The sequence below is a fragment of the Kogia breviceps genome, chromosome 13, assembly GCF_026419965.1.
Source record: "Kogia breviceps isolate mKogBre1 chromosome 13, mKogBre1 haplotype 1, whole genome shotgun sequence".
In the NCBI taxonomy this organism is placed as follows: Eukaryota; Metazoa; Chordata; class Mammalia; order Artiodactyla; family Physeteridae; genus Kogia; species Kogia breviceps.
Genome location: NC_081322.1, coordinates 27,217,306 through 27,234,460, shown reverse-complemented (window position 1 = coordinate 27,234,460; position 17,155 = coordinate 27,217,306).

The following is a 17,155-nucleotide window of genomic DNA, read 5'->3' as shown; positions in this document are numbered from 1 at the left end:
AATGAAAACATTTCCTCTAAGATCAGGACAAAGACAAGGTTGTCCACTCTCACCACTATTATTCAACATAGTTTTTGAAGTTTTATCCACAGCAATCAGAGAAGAAAAAGAAATAAAAGGAATCCAAATCAGAAAAGAAGAAGTAAATCTGTCACTGTTTGCAGATGACATGATACTATACATAGAGAATCCTAAAGATGCTATAAGAAAACTACTAGAGCTAATCAATGTATTTGGTAATGTAGCAGTATACAAAATGAATGCACAGAAATATCTTGCATTCCTATACACTAATGATGAGAAATCTGAAAGAGAATTTAAGGAAACACTCCCATTTACCATTGCAACAAAAAGAATAAAATACCTAGGAATAATCCTACCTAAGGAGACAAAAGACCTGTACGCCGAAAAATATAAGACACTGATGAAAGGAACTAAAGATGATACAAACAGATGCAGAGATATACCATGTTCTTGGATTGGAAGAATCAACATTGTGAAAATGACTATGCTATCCAAAGCAATCTACAGATTCAGTGCAATCCCTATCAAACTACCAAAGGCATTTTTCACAGAAATAGAACAAAAAAATTCACAATTTGTATGGAAACAAAAAAGACCCCAAATAGCCAAAGCAATCTTGAGAAAGAAAAATTGAGCTGGAGGAATCAGGCTCCCTGACTTCAGACTATACTACAAAGCTACAGTAATCAAGACAGTATGGTACTGGCAGAAAAGCAGAAATATAGGTCAATGGAACAAGATAGAAAGCCAAGAGATAAACCCACACACATATGGTCACCTTATTTTTGATAAAGGAGGCAAGAATATACAATGGAGAAAAGACAGCCTCTTCAATAAGTGGTGGTGAGAAAACTGGACAGCTACATGTAAAAGAATGAAATTAGAATACTCCCTAACACCATACTCAAAAGTAAACTCAAAATGGATTAAAGACCTAAATGTAAGGCCAGACACTATAACTCTTGGAGGAAAACATAGATAAAACAATCTATGACATAAATCACAGCAAATTCCTTTTTGACCCACCTCCTAGAGAAATGGAAATAAAAATCAACAAATGGGACCTAATGAAACTTAAAAGCTTTTGCACAGCAAAGGAAACCATAAACAAGGTGAATAGACACCTCTCACAATGGGAGAAAATATTTGCAAATGAAGCAACTGATAAAGGATTAATCTCCAAAATTTACAAGCAGCTCATGCAGCTCAATATCAAAAAAACAAACAATCCAATCCAAAAATGGGCAGAAGGCCTAAATAGACATTTCTCCAAAGAAGACATACAGATTGTAGACTTTTTATAATGATCACTCTGACTGGTGTGAGGTGGTACCTTATTGTAGTTTTGATTTACATTTCTCTAATAATTAGCGATGTTGAATATCTTTTCAGGTGTCTATTGGCCATCTGTAAGGATGTGTTTGTTTCAAAGAGCAAAGCTTTTACTGTAGGTGTATTAGTTACAGTATATAGCACTTAATAGGTAGTAGATGCACTTACCTATCTTTGTTATTTATTCATCCATTTATTCTTTCTTTAAACATTGAGGCTTAAGAGCCTCATGTATCACTCTCCTAGCTGTACATTCTAATGGTAGGAAAAACATGTTAATCATTGATTATATAGAATAAGATCATTTTTAAGAAAAACATGTGACAGATAGAAATAAAAATATATTTTTAACAGTGATTAATAATAATTCTGAGGTTGTTAATATAAATTTTCTTTCTATATCATTCATCTGAGAATCATGTCTTAATCTCATGATTTAGATAATTGGAAAGTGACTCTTTTTAAAATTAAATCTATTGAAATTATATAATATCCAAAGTATAATGTTTTGTAAAGAAAATAATAGCAAGGCATTGCATAAAAGCTTTTGGAGGAATAAAGATATTAAGTTAATTTTTTGTCATTTAATATTGGGAGGATTTCAAAGCCTTGGTTATTGCATGCACCCTTTTTTTTTTTTTTTTTTTTTTTTTTGCGGTGTGCGTGCCTCGCTCCCGTTGCGGAGCACAGGCTCCAGAAGCGCAGGCTCAGTGACTATGGCTCACGGGCCCAGCCGCTCCACGGCATGTGGGTTCCTCCTGGACCGGGGCATGAACCCGTGTCCCCTGCATCGGCAGATGGACTCTCAACCACTGCACCACCAGAGAAGCCCTGCATGCACCCTTTAAAAACTTATTTCTATTTAAGAATAAGCTGTATGTATATTTAGATGCATCAAAGCATAAGATCTTATTGTAATAAAAGTATAAATTCTAAAGACATGCCCTTTTCTGAGATATTAACTTGAATTCTGCAATGGGTTTTTAGCCTGTCAGATTTAAAAACAACTGGAGTATGAAAGATAAGTGAACAATACACATGAACAGAAGTTTAACGGAAATTAAAAAGTGAGAAATTTTAGTTAATGGAAGAGAAAAAGTAGAAGTCTTGGCAGAGAAATAAGTAGACCATACTTATTTCTTAATAGCATGCTTATGGGATGTAGCAATGTATGTAGACCCACAAAGCCAATTTATGGTACACTCTACAATTGCAGTGTTGTTGTGCAAAGGGGAATGTGCCATTGTAATGTATAAACACAAAAATAGAATATATGTCTTTTTAATGCAATATTTTGCAAGGGTGTGACCACTTTTTAATAAACTTATAATTTCCACTCAGTCCAAATATCTACCAGGTATAATTCCAGATTTTATCAGTATAAAAGTTGTGTATGTGTGTCTTTGTGTGTGTGTGAATGAGAATGAGAGCAGAGAGGGCGGGGTAGGGGTTGGGAGAGGAAGAAAGAAAGGGAGGAGGTGCAAAGAAAGGGAAAGAGAGAGAAAAAAATATGCCTGAACCTCCTAGTGAGTAGGATTATATTGAATATAGAACTAACCTGGGCATAATTAGATTCAACAACTCTTATGTTTCCACGTGTTGCTAATATCTACTTCTATTCCTGAGGAAGTGGTAAAAACTGCATAACAGTGTTCTGACTTGGTCTGAATTCCTCTTGTTTCATTGTGCAGCTTTAGCTTATCCTATTATTTCCTTCCACACTATTTATGCTCCATTCTGTTCTGTCCCGGTTTGGTCACCATCCTCTTGCAGAATACAAATCATGAGTCTTTACTTCCAAATGTGTTAAGTGTTCATTTTAAGACACACTGTTATTGCCAAAGAAGGTTTGCTTCTCCCCAATACACACTGCAAAACTCCAATGGCTTGAATGCTTATAGAGGGCTTAGATGGCTTTTGTGTTGTGTTTTCAGTCAGCCATGCTCTCTAACCTGAGAAATCTTTGCTTATTTTGTCTATGCTTGATTCTTTGTCAACTTTCAACAGGGGAGTTTGAAATAATTCTTGGACAAAGAGTTGGACAGAGGGGGAAGCAGTTACCTGATTACAATCTATAGAAGTTCCTTACCAAACTGATTCTTTTAGATTCCACACCACATCCTTTATATCTTTCATGGGGCCACTGTCCTCAAGCCCAAGAATGAATCATTATTTGTCTAAATTGGTCACACTGGTCTCATTCCCATTCACACTGGTCTTAATTCCCTAAAGTGATTACTTTAGGCCTGGTAGGCTACATGGTTCTGTCTAATGTTACATGGGGGAACTCTGCTGCATGTCATTTGGGACAGATTTTCCACTCTGATAAAAACTCTTTTTCTGAACTGAGAGGTTATCATGAGAATGGAATCCACAGTATCTTGCAACCAAGAGAAAGCTCACCTGATGATGGTGGAGCAGAAACCTAGAAAAAACCCAGGTCTATGTACAGCTATGTATCACTATGCTAAGCAGTTTAACTAACCAATCCCAACATCTGTCCCAAATTCCACTGAAAGCAGAGATTGGTAAAAACATACACTATCATTTCATTAAGACGCATAGCCTCAGTTTTTATAAATGATGAAAGGGAGAGTGGAGTTAGAAAGGAAAAAAGCTTTTCTTTTTTTTTTTTTGATGTGTTATCAAACTGATCACCATTTGTATCAAATGTGGCTAATTGCTCCACCTGGAGCTACTTTCTTAAAGAATCCAAATAAAGAACATAGGGCAGCTCTAGAATTGGTTATTGTGATGTAGATTTGAAAGAAAAGAAGAAAAATTTATCTAGGGGCTCCTTCCTCCATTGTGTAATTTGGTGTTCAAGAAGAGAAAGACAAAAGGATCTAGAGTGGTGCATAGCAACACATAATGGTACATATATGTACCTTCTATTTTACTGTTTCTTGAGTGCTTCATTCCTTTGTGTAGAGAAGTCTCTTCTGGCATATTTTTTCTAAATGAAGAACATTCCTTGTAGTGCAGGTCTGCTAAAAAAGAAATTCTCTCTCTCTTCAAAAAAAAAAAAGCTTCAATCTATTTTCATTTTTGAGAGATCTTTGAACTGGATATAAAATTGTGGGTTGACATTTTACTTCTTCCAATACAGCCATACCTGTTTTTATCGTGCCTCACTTTATTGTGTCTAGAAGGTATTGCATTTTTTACAGATTGAAGGTTTGTGACAACATTGCATCAAGCAAATCTATCAGTGCCATTTTTCCAACAGCATTTGCTCACTTCATGTCTCTGTTTCACATTTTAGTGATTTTCACAGTATTTCAAACTTTTTCCTTATTATTATCTTTGTTATGGTGATCTGTGATCAGTTATCAGTTATCAGTGATCTTCGATGTTACTATTGTCATTGTTGAGGCACTGCATTAGAAGGCAAACAAGTGATAAATGTTGTGTCTATTCTGACTGCTCCAGCAACTGATCATTCCCCCTCTCTCTCAATCTTCCCAGGCCTACCTCTTCCCTAAGATACAACAATATTAAAATTAGGCCATTTAATAACTCTAAAATGGTGTCTAAGTGTTCTAGAGAAAGAAAGAGTCCCATGTCTTTCACTTTAAATTAAAAGCTAGAAATGATTAAGCTTAGTGAGGAAGCTATGTTGAAAGCTTAGGTAGGCTCAAAGGCCTCCTGTGCCAAACAGTTAGTCAAGTTGTGAATGCAAAGGAAAGGTTCTTGAAGGAAATTAAAAATGCTCCTCCAGTGAACACACAAACGATAAGAAAGCAAAACAGGCTTATTGATGATATGGAGAAAGTTTTAGTGGTTTTGATAGAAAAATCAACTAGCCACAATATTCCCTTAAGCCAAAACCTAATCCAGCACAAGGCCCCAACTGTCTTCAATACTATGAAGGTTGAGAGAGGTGAGGAAGCTACAGAAGAAAAGTTTGAGGCTTTCAGAGGTTGTTTTATGAGGTTTAAGGAAATACATCATTTCCATAATGTAAAAGTGCAGGGTAAAGTATCTAGTGCTAATGTAGAAGATGCAGCAAGTCATCCAGAAGATCTAGCTAAGATAATTCATGAAGGTGGCTACACTAAACAACAGATTTTCAATGTAAACAAAACAGCCTTCTATTGGAAGAAGATGCCATCTAGGATTTTCATAGCTAGAGAGGAGAAGTCAATGTCTGGCTTCAAAGTTTCAAAGGAAAGACTGTATTGTGTTTGAATTTGGTCCTATTGATTATTTATCACTTGACAATAACTAGTTTTTCTTATTTTTCTGCATATCTTATAATTTTTCACTGAATTCTAGATATGGGCTTTAGATCTATAGAGACTGAGATAAATAATATTTAATATGAATATGGGCTTTTCTTCATTCAGACCATTAGAATGGAGGGCTATTCAGTCAGTCTAATCAGAAACTTAGCTGGGTTTTGGTTTTGTTGCTTGTACAGTTAATGTCAGTATATTACAAGCTTCAGTTTCTCTGGTTGTCAACTAGCATTTCATTATGGGAGGGCAGATTGGGGTGCAACACAGTTCTTTTTGAGCACTTATGTTCCACATTCAGCTTTCACCATCTTTGCATGCCCATACCACAGAAAGGGTCTCTCTCCACATTCTTGTCTTTCTCTCAGTCGTTGGCTGATATTTCTTGTTAATAAGTACCAACTTTGTTTTAGGGGTGGGAGGTTCTATGTTATCCTTGTCTCACTTCAGCCTTAGGGAGGCCATATACATCTGGACCTTGGGGTGGGATTATCTTAGCATTGATAATCCACTTCCTCATGGGAGCCAAATCCTACCTTGTATCTGTGGTTGGTACTAGGTGGGAGTGTCCTACCACTGCTCCAGTAGAAGGAAAACTCTGCTTGGTGTTCATATAAGATATAAGAGCTAAGAACACTTGCCCTTCCCTCAGTGGCTAGTACTTCATCATAGAGAAGAACCTTGGAAAGAGAGCAGAGCTTTGCCTCTATTCTTCGTGCTACTGCTTATTACTCCATTCAAATCTTATAGATGAGAGTGTTTGCTACCCCTCCCCAAGCAGCTTAAGGTTTTGTTCCATACAATAGAAAGGTCCACAGAGGTGTGCAGGATGTTGGCCTGTCCCCCAACATCCAAAAATCACCTCCTGCTTGCTATCATCATGGATAAGCTCTCTCTCCCCTAACCTGCTCCCAAATTGCCACAATGATGGTGTTCCAGTTATCTACTGTTGCAAATCAACCATTCCAGTGCTCATTGGTGTAAAGCATTAATTTGTTAGAATTGTTCATAGTTCTCTTTGTTGACAGGCTCACCTTGGCTGTCCTTGAGGTCTTTTATGCGGTTGTAGTCAAAAGGAGGCTGGGACTGGAGTCAAATGAAGGCTCAAATTGCAATATAGCTCATTCCCATGACAGATAGTGGATTATGGCTCTAGACTAAAGCTCAGCTGGATTTTTTAGTGGAATATCTATTCTTTGTACCTCGTGCTGCTTATAGTGTGGTGGTTTTTATTAAGAATAAATTCTTAGAATCAGCATTTTAAGATGCCCAAGTGTAGTGCAAGCCTCTTAACTTAGCCCCCAAATGTCACATTCGCCATATTTTATGAGTTAAATAAGTCACTAGAGATAGTGCAGATTTAGGGAGAGAGGGGATTTCACCCTATAATGTGAGGAGCTGTAGGTGTGGATAGCAAGGGAAGGAATTGATGATGAGCGTCTTCAGGACTATCCTCCACAGACTGCCCTATGGGACCCATAATTCATGTCTCTTGGGACATCCAGTTATTCGCCAAATAAGAGCTTGAAACTCACCTCATTACAGTACTAGTTTTAAACCCAGGATCTCAGCATCTAAATTGGGTTTAACTCCAGGTTATCAGGGATGAGTCCTCTCCCTTGCAGTCTGAAAATCTGTGAACTATAATGTCTCTGCCTCTTCTATGCCTTCTTCTCAAACCCAGTATAAAATGGCGATACAGGGATAAGAAAATTGTAATAGACATTCCCATTTCAAAAGTGAAAAAGAGGATGGGGGCAGATAGCCATCACCAGTCCACCTCTGCACATATCACCAGTTACCTGGTTAGCTTAAAATCTACCCTCTAGGAATGATTCTCCGTGACTCTTAAGTCCATTTTCCAGACTTGTGGTTCTGAGATCCAAGTCATCCATAACAAATGCCCGGTGTGTGCAGCTAAGTAGCTCTCATCTTGCTTTCTGCCCATAGAAGGTTGGGGGCCCTGAAGGCTTCCATTTTGAACTGTCTCTGCCTTTTTTACTCCAAAGTGATGACATTTTTATTCATCCAATATCCCTAAAATGTTAGACATTTCTTATAAATCTTATTAGGGTTCAATTTACTTGACTGAAGGCCTAGTCAAAAATTTCTTTGAGACAAGCACCATTCTGGTTAGAGCTGAGAATCATGACAGTGTTATAAAGATTTTAGAAATCTTTTTGTCTAGAGAGGGAGCCTAAAAGATATATCATTATCATACTTCCCAGCTTAAAATGCCTAGGAAGTATACCCTTAAGATTCTTAGAAGTCTTCTTTCTTAGCTGAGATGGTACAGAAAGCACTGCCTTAAATATTTCTCAAGTCTTAACAAAAGGCCTTATAACCACAACTTCAGTCTGAACATTGCTTACCCCGAAGCCTCATTTTACTGGCAAGACCTTGTATTTGATCTTTGCCCAGAGTCCGTTCCTTATTTTGAAAGCTTTTTTGTCATTGTGAAAGTCCAAGAATGAGAAACGATTTAATTTTTGACCTAGAATATCCAGACTCTTATATTTCCTCAAAATTATTTTGGAAAAGAACAATTCGCTTTTCATCCCTTCTCTATCTGTACCTGATCATACACGGCTTTCAAAACACATTTGCACTTTTATGGTTCTGGAAATCTTAATCAAAATCCATTATAGTACTTTCTGTTTTCTGCTTAATTCCAAGTGTTGCCAAACATTTTGATACAACAAATATAAAATGGGTCACTTTTCTTTATTCTCTAACAAAATTCCCTCTATGCCTTTCAAGTCTACCATAATAATCCTCTTGAGATCCCTTCAGCTTGTGCCTGCCTCTCAGTTTCAAAGAATGGCCACATGTTTTAAGTTTTTGTGAAGGCAGCAACCAACCTCTGGCACTATTTTTTTGTTCTAGTTATTTATTACTGTGGGGAAAAAGTACTGCAAAACTCAGGGGGTAAAACAGCCATTTATTGTGATTTCCTATGGTTTTGTAGGTTGACTGATCTCAATTGGTTGATTGTTTTTTTGAATTCCTTATGAAGTTACAGTAAGTTGGCAGCTACGGCTGGAGTGATCTGAAGACTCCACTGGGCCAGACATCTAAGGTGGCTCATTCATATTGTCAGTGATGCTGTCTGTTGCCTAGCAGCTCATCTTTGTTGTCTACCAGGGCAGCTATATGGTCTCTCCATGTGGTTTCAACTGACTTCTCACTGCCTGGGGGCTGGTTTCCAAATGGAAACATCCCCAAAGCAGGCATTCAAGAGGCCTAGGTAGAAGCTGCAAGACTGTTTTTGGACTAATCTTGTAAGACTCAGAATGTTACTTTTACTGCATTCTGTTGGATAAACAATGCACTAAGGCTAAACCAGGAGCAAATAACAAGCTGTATATGCATATAGGGAGAGAAGGATATTATGGCAGTCATTTTGGAAACTATCTACCATGGAAGGTGTGTGCAAATTCAGTGAAGGAATAATGCTCAGAATGGGCTAACTTGAGAAGTAGATCTTCCATAAAGCTTCTCTCTGTATCTGTGCACCATACATAGTCCATACAAAAACATATCATCTCGGTCCTCTACTAACTTCCTTGTCATTAATTTCTATCTTGCCTTTAGTAATCATGTTGGAGATTGAACACTATGTCAGTCTGTCAGCTGCTATACATTTTGTTTTTATTGTTTTATAAAAACTACCACTTGTATGTGAGCCTCATTTTATGACTACAAGCGCGCGCGCGCACACACACACACACACACACATGCACATACACATACACACACACACACACATACACACACACAGCAGGAAGGCAGAGATTAACACTATGACAGATGACTCCCCTAATAAGTGCCCATGTACCAAGTAAAATATAGCATTCAACTTCTATTTAGTTTGGTTAGATAAATTTTCAGAGATTAATCTGCTATGGAATTTTTATTCCCAAATACTGTTTTAACTAACCCAAATTTTACTTCTCTTTATACTGTGCTGACTTCTAATTAACCTCCATTACTCAGTTATCTAAATAATGACTACAATTACATATCACTAGACCATTTTACCAGATTGAGATTGTAATGGTTGCTGGTGATTTTTTTCATTTTTACCACAAACTTGTTGGCTCTTTGCCTTCTGTGTTATCAGGTTGCTAGCTTTTGAACCACATGTTCATTCATAAAAATTTTAGGAGTAAATTGCACAGGTAATTTAAGATAATTAAAAATACAGTATGTAAATGTTCCGCTTTCAAGAAAATTACTTAACCTCTATGTGCCATCTTTAAAAATAGAACTAAATAATTACCCTGTATTATTTCATTGACATGTTTTAAGGGGCTGCTTAGAGGATCTTTTAGCTTGCCGAAGTCCTTCAGTATGCTGTAGTTCAACTTCAAAGTAAAAGAACTGAAGCAAATGCATTAATAACTCCTACTTTCAAAAAAAAAAAAAAGACTGTTACTTTCAAAATGCACACCCACAAACATACACATTCTTATTAAAGTTGGATAAACCCAAATGTTTATCGCCCAATATTCATTCAAGACATCAATAAATTAGCACTATATTAAAATCTGTGAGATTCATTTTTGAAAGAGTAGTTATAACCACAGGAGCTAATTTTAGGGATAAACAATACATAGAAAATATGCATTTAAATAGTCAAGGAAAAGAATCACAGATATCAGCTAATACATCTTGTAAGAAATTGTTGGGTGATGGAACAGTAGAAGGAGTACTTGGAGGACTTTTAACATTTTGTTGGTATATTACGAAGGAAATACATACTCAATGCAAACTATTTGAAAAATAAAAAATAAGGTAAATAAGAAGATGACCACACTTCTTGGACCCTCCACTTATTAGCTTTGGGAACTTGGCCTGTTTCCTAATTTGTAAAGTGGAAAAATAATGGTACCTACATTATAGAGTTGTTTTCAGGATCAAATGTGTTAATATGTATAAAGAATCTATTAAGATTAGTTAACACATAGAAAATATTCAATATGTTGGTCATTATCTTATTATTATTACATAAATTTCTTTTTAAAATTTGTTGAAAGCCTACCAAGTTTCAGGCATTGGTCTGGCCATTAGGCAAAAACAGGAATGATTAACAGACTTAAATCTTTGCCTAATGGAGCTCATATTCTAATGGAAAGAGACAGAAAATGCACACCAAAAATAAGGGGTATATTGCCTGTTAAAAAGTAATAAATGTTATGGATACAAGTGAGGCAGAACTGATGAGAAGGTGATCATACTTTTAACCAGTGTGCACTGGATAGACCTAACTGAGAAAGTTAATTCGAGCAAAGACCTGAAGGAGGTGATGAAGTAAGCCATGCAAAACACACAGTGCAAAGGTCCTGAGGTGTTCAAGGAACAGCATGGAGGCCTCTGTCGAGAGCAGACTGAGTGAGGGAAAGGGCAGCAGAGATGTGGTCCGAGAGCAAGAGGAGGGGCCCATCCCGCAGGGACATGTAGGTCTATGGTTTCTAATCTGCATAAAATGAGGAGCTATTAGAGAATTTTGAATAAACATGATCTAATGAATTTTTTTTTTTTTTTTTTTTTTTTCGGTACGCGGGCCTCTCACTGTCGTGGCCTCTCCTGCTGCAGAGCACAGGCTCTGGACGCGCAGGCTCAGCGGCCATGGCTCACGGGCCCAGCCGCTCTGCGGCATGTGGGATCTTCCCGGACCGGGGCATGAACCCGTGTCCCCTGCATCGGCAGGCGGACTCTCAACCACTGCACCACCGGGGAAGCCCTGATGGATGTTTTTAAAGCATCTTCCTTGCAGCTTTGAGACTAGATCATACGGAGACAAAGGTGGAACTAGGGAAGCCAGTTGGGAGACTTGGAGTCATCCAGGAGAGAGATGATGATGACTTGGGCTACGATGGTAGCAAGAAGAAATGACAGTGCTGAGGAAAAGGCTGGTGATGCAGGAGAGAGAAAACAAATTTCTTAAATAAAATCATTGAATAGGAAAGAGAAGTAGGCAGACTGGCTTTAGATTAGAACTACTGTTCATACAGTAACAGGAAGGATGGCAGGAAGGTGTGGGATTAGGGATTTATGAGATTCTCTTGTACCATTGTTTCTAATTGCAGAGAAAAAAAACATTGATATTTAATGTGTCGGTGTCCAGGCTCTACTCTCAATATCACAGGAGAAAATGAAGGCAGAGATCTGGATGATGCATTTGTAAGCCAAGAAATGCCAAAAGAGTGTTGGCAAACCACCAGTAGGTAGGAGAAAGGCATAGAAGAGATTCTCCCTCAGAGCCTTCAGGAGGAATTGAATTGGCGGGCATGTGATCTTGTAGTTTTAGCCTCCAGAACCAAGAGACAATAAATTTCTGTTGTTTAAGGCACCCGATGCGTCATACTTTGTTAGGCAGCCATAGCAAACTAATACACTACCATAGCCAAGTGATCAAGGTCAACATCAACAGTAATAAGTCATGTTGATGGTATGTACCCTTGATAGGATGTGATGAAAATGGCACTTTATCTCTGTGGTCTTCCTTTAAAACACCACAACCATAGCCAAATCATGGGAAAAACATCAGAGAAATCTTAACTGTGGGATATTCTGTAAAATACTTGACCAGTATGTATCACAACTGTGAAAGTCATTCAAAACAAGAAAAAATGTGAGAAACTATCACAGCCAAGAGGCATCTGAGGAGATATGATAATTAAATGCAGTGTGGTAAAGTGGATTGGATCCTGGAAAAACAACAAAATTACATTAAGGGCTTCCCTGGTGGCGCAGTGGTTGAGAATCCGCCTGCCAATGCAGGGGACACGGGTTCGTGCCCCGGTCCGGGAAGATCCCACATGCCGCGGAGCGGCTGGGCCCGTGAGTCATGGCCGCTGAGCCTGCGCGTCCGGAGCCTGCGCTCCGCAACGGGAGAGGCCACAACAGTGTGAGGCCCGCATACCGAAAAAAAAAAAAAAAAAGTACATTAGGTAAAAACTGAGGAAATCTAAATAAAGTATAAATTTTAGTTAATAAAATATATTAATATCAATTAATTATAATTAATGTACCCTACTAATAAGCATGAGATATTGGGGAGATTAGGTATAGGTTGTATGGGAACTCTAATATCTCTCCTATTTTTATATTGTTAATTTTTTGCAATTTTAATACTTTCTGCAATTTTTCTATAAAGCTAAGGCAATTCTAAAAGTAATATGTATTCTTAAAAACTATGGGAAATGGTGCACCTGCAATGGAAAACAGTATGGAGATTTCTCAAAATATTAAAAATAATTATCATATGATCCAGCAATCCCACTTTTTGTTATATATCTAAAAGAATTGGGCTTCCCTGGTGGCGCAGTGGTTGAGAGCCCGCCTGCCGATGCAGGGGACACGGGTTCATGCCCCGGTCCGGGAAGATCCCACATGCCGCGGAGCGGCTGGGCCCGTGAGCCATGGCCGCTGAGCCTGCGCGTCCGGAGCCTGTGCTCCGGCAATGGGAGAGGCCACGACAGTGAGAGGCCCGCGTACCGCAAAAAAAAAAAAAAAAAAAAAAAAAACAAAAGAATTGAAAATAGGATCTCAAAGAGATATTTGCACACCCATGTTCATTGCAGCATTATTCACAATAGCCAAGAGGTGAAAGCAACCTAAATGTTCTTTGATAGATGAATGGATAAACAAACTGTGGTATATACATATAATGCAATATTATTCAGCCTTGAAAAAGAGGGAAATTCTGCCATATACCACAACACGAGTGAACCTTGAGGACATTATGCACAAAAAGACAAATAATGCATGATTCCACTTAAATTAGGTATCTAGACTAGTCAAATTCATAGAAACAATATAGAATGGTGGTTTCCAAGGACTGGAGGGAGGGGAAAATGAGGAGTTGTTTAATGGGTGTAGGGTTTTAGTTTTGCAAGATTAAAATGTTCTAGAGATCTGTTACACAATAACGAGCCTTTATTGTACACTTAAAAATAATATGTATATCATGTTAAATATTCTTACTGCAATTTTTGAAAATCTTGCTTTCAAATTTCACTGAACTAATTCTGATCTTCTCTCCCATCACTTATCTCAGCTGATTTAATTGGTCCGAGTCCTAATAATTAATATCATAGAATTTCAGTGTTGAAAGGGACCTAAAAGGTCATTTAGTTCAAACACTCATTTTTCATATTAAGAAACTTGGTCCAGAGTGTTTAAGATCATAAAGCCACTGATTAACAGAGTCTGAGCAAAAAACATCAAGTCACCTGACTCCTAGTCACTACACTATAATGCCATTTACAAAAGAGTGTCTCTTCATACAAATTTTTAATATTAATTTGCTATGCAGTGTCATTCAATCTTCTTTCTTGTTTTACGGAAGTTTTTTTAAAGGAAAACCTTCCTCCAGGAATAACATCTATTTAAATGTTTTTATGCGACCAGTGCTTCTTTTTGGTTTCATACTACTATTTTTCCACCAAGATCATGCTATTTTCAATGAACTTACTCTCACAAACTATACTTAGGATGCAGCACATTAATTTTAAAAGAGGCCACTTTTAAATGGAGAAATATTCAAAATGTTTTTGACAAAAATGACAAGAAACTACACAATCCCATCACTCTAATTTAACTGTTTTCATTTTCAGACAGTTACTCGAATATTTATACAGAGCCTTACACATTTCATAATTTTATACATATGGCTCCATATTTATCAGTCCTGATAACGATTATTTTTAATCACTACACTGTAGTCCGTCAAACTGATACATCATCATATTCTTAACCATGCACTTATTACAGGCAATTTTTATTGTTTCCAATTTTCATTGATAATGGTAAATTGCACATAGCTTTTGTCTTCTGCTGAATAATTTAGTAAAGACAAATTCTCAGGATTGTTACTTAATTCAAATGCTTTATTGTTTTTTTTATCCCTAAAGTTAACCTTTAGGGATATGCAATTTAAAAATTTTTAATGCAATCTAAAAATAATTTTTAAATTATCATTGCATAATTAAAAATCATTTGTCAACCCCCCCCAAAATAATTTAGAACCATAAGTATGCAGACAGTGTTAGTAAATGAAGATGTGTCTAGTAAGTCAGCAGAGCCAACATTTACCAACTAAGACTATATAAATGCATGGATATACATTGATAAAAGCTCAGGAAATATTCTATGGTAATATAAAGATATGTTTCAAATGTATAAGGTTTTCTATGTGCTTGTTTTTACAATAAAAACTAAATTTAAAAAAAAGACTGGAAATTTTTTGGCTGAGCCCTATGCTAGTTTAGCCAAGACCTAGACCCTCTCTGATTCTGCCATGCTTAACTGTGTCTAACCCAAATGCTTTCCACACTTAGGGTTAAAACATACAGGGTTTTTTTTGATCAGCTTAGCTTATAGTGACACTGATAACAAGGTAGTTCGTTCACAAACAAGATGAAGGCCATGTTTGTTTTCCTTCCCTCACTAGAGACTTGAGAAAAGGCAAATGAAAAAAAGCTATTTGATAATGACAATTTTTTTTAATTTGAAAAAAATGTTTAGCCTTCAAATCCGATAGGTACACAATCTAACAGAGGATAAAGAGGTGAAATTATAAAGAGGAAGAATATATTCAATATACAAGTCTGTCTTCATGAAAACCAAAGAATAATCTTATAAGTCAATTGCATGCAATTGTGATAAAGAAAATACAGAAAGATGTTATATATTGCCTTTCACTGTAATTTTAAAACAGCCAAGTAGATTAAATAAAAAATGTTTGAATTTTTTATATTCCAAAATCATTAGTTAGAATAAAGGGCAATATACAAAATATTCTAACGTTGAAATATAGAGAAATATTTTTAAATATTATTAGAAAGCAAAAAGAATTCCATGAGAATAAGAGCTTCCACAAAAAAACCAAATAAACAAAAACCTGCTTATAATACTTCTGAATAGAAATAAAATATACAATATTTTTAAAACATGTTTTACTTGCTTTCAAGTGTGAAATAATCTGTAAAGAATCCCAGTTGACTTTAGAATGAATATTATATTTTCCAGTCTCTTTGAGCAATGCTAATGACTTTGTGGATCTAAATAAAAGGAAAATAAGTGAAATTTAATAAAAACTGAGGTAAAACTCTATAATTTCAATATCAAAAATCATGCTAACCTTCTGGAAAAAGTTCATAGTATAAACTATTTTATTTATTGTAATGATCAGTTATATTATTTAGCTAATAGATGTTCTAGTCATGTTATGGTGGAAAATAAGATTTTTTAATTGCTATAATATTTTTAAGTGTATTCTTTGAGTTTGCTCATTTAGAAGAAGTCATGCTTTATGACTTATGCTTTATAGCACGTTTCATTTTTTAAGACGACAAAATGAAAATTAGGAGTCCAAATTTCATCTTTTATAACTAAATATGTCATTACTGATCCCTGTCTGCTGAGTGTGCTTTGGTACTGTTCTTTCATCTCATCCCTTCTTGCAAACAAAGGCAACTTGTCAGGGTTTGGGATATGAGCTGTGACCACAGGTTAAAGCAAAGTTAATTATTCTGTAGAAGCATCAAACCCAAGACTTTGACCTCAAGAATGTCATGCTTGAAGCAACTGGACTAGCTTGGCCATAGATAAAGCAAAATAAAGTGGCAAATGAGCTAGCATTTGAACCAGTGGTGGTAGGGTGAAGGTGGGAACTCATTTTTCCTCCGCATTTTGATTTTACCTTTGAGTAAAATAATGCATTCCAGAAAGTTCCTGACACTTTCACTCTCTTCCCTTCCTCTTTGTTTATTCCCATTCTCCCCTGCTCACAAATCCCAAACCCTCACAGAGTCCTAAGACAGTTGAGAGAGAGGATGAAATAACAGTCTTTCATCTTCCTTTAATTCCCAATCATCTATATGCTCTATCAACCAGTAAGTTTTTCTATCAATTGGGATAGCTTTCCTAATTTACATAATTTGTAGTTTAAAAGGAAAAAAACGCTCATTTTCAGGTTTGGAACACTGATAATATGTATAAACCCTAATCTCTTCTTCATTCCTGTTGCAAGATAGATTAATCAAGATGCTGTGCCTAAAATTGTGATTTTCCCCTACAATTGTCTTTTGGTTTTATCCTTCTTCGCCTTGACACAGTTTCCTCTGTAGCCATATGCTCTCCATAGCTGATCCCTCACTTAAAAGAACACACGTAATGACGGACTTCCCTGACATGATTCTACATCCTCTCCAATACATTCCACTCATGATCATTATAATGCTCTCCCTCAGATCCCTACATAATTACTGACTCCCTGTCACCAAACATACCACACTCAAGCTCTTCTCACTAACCTCAAAGGCACACAGATATTTCTTATCTCTGTCGATGTTAATTTCTCATTAACATTCATTGTGCCCCCATTTTCAGCCCAGGGTCAATACCTTCTAAATCACAGAGAAAAGTAACCTCTGTTGCCCTGTTTTCGAGTCCCTGGACCCCCAACAGCTCCCCTCTTGCCCCTCATGCTCTTCATGGAGTTGATTTCCTTTCTATATTCCAGTACATAACCGTAACGCACACGCCAGAAC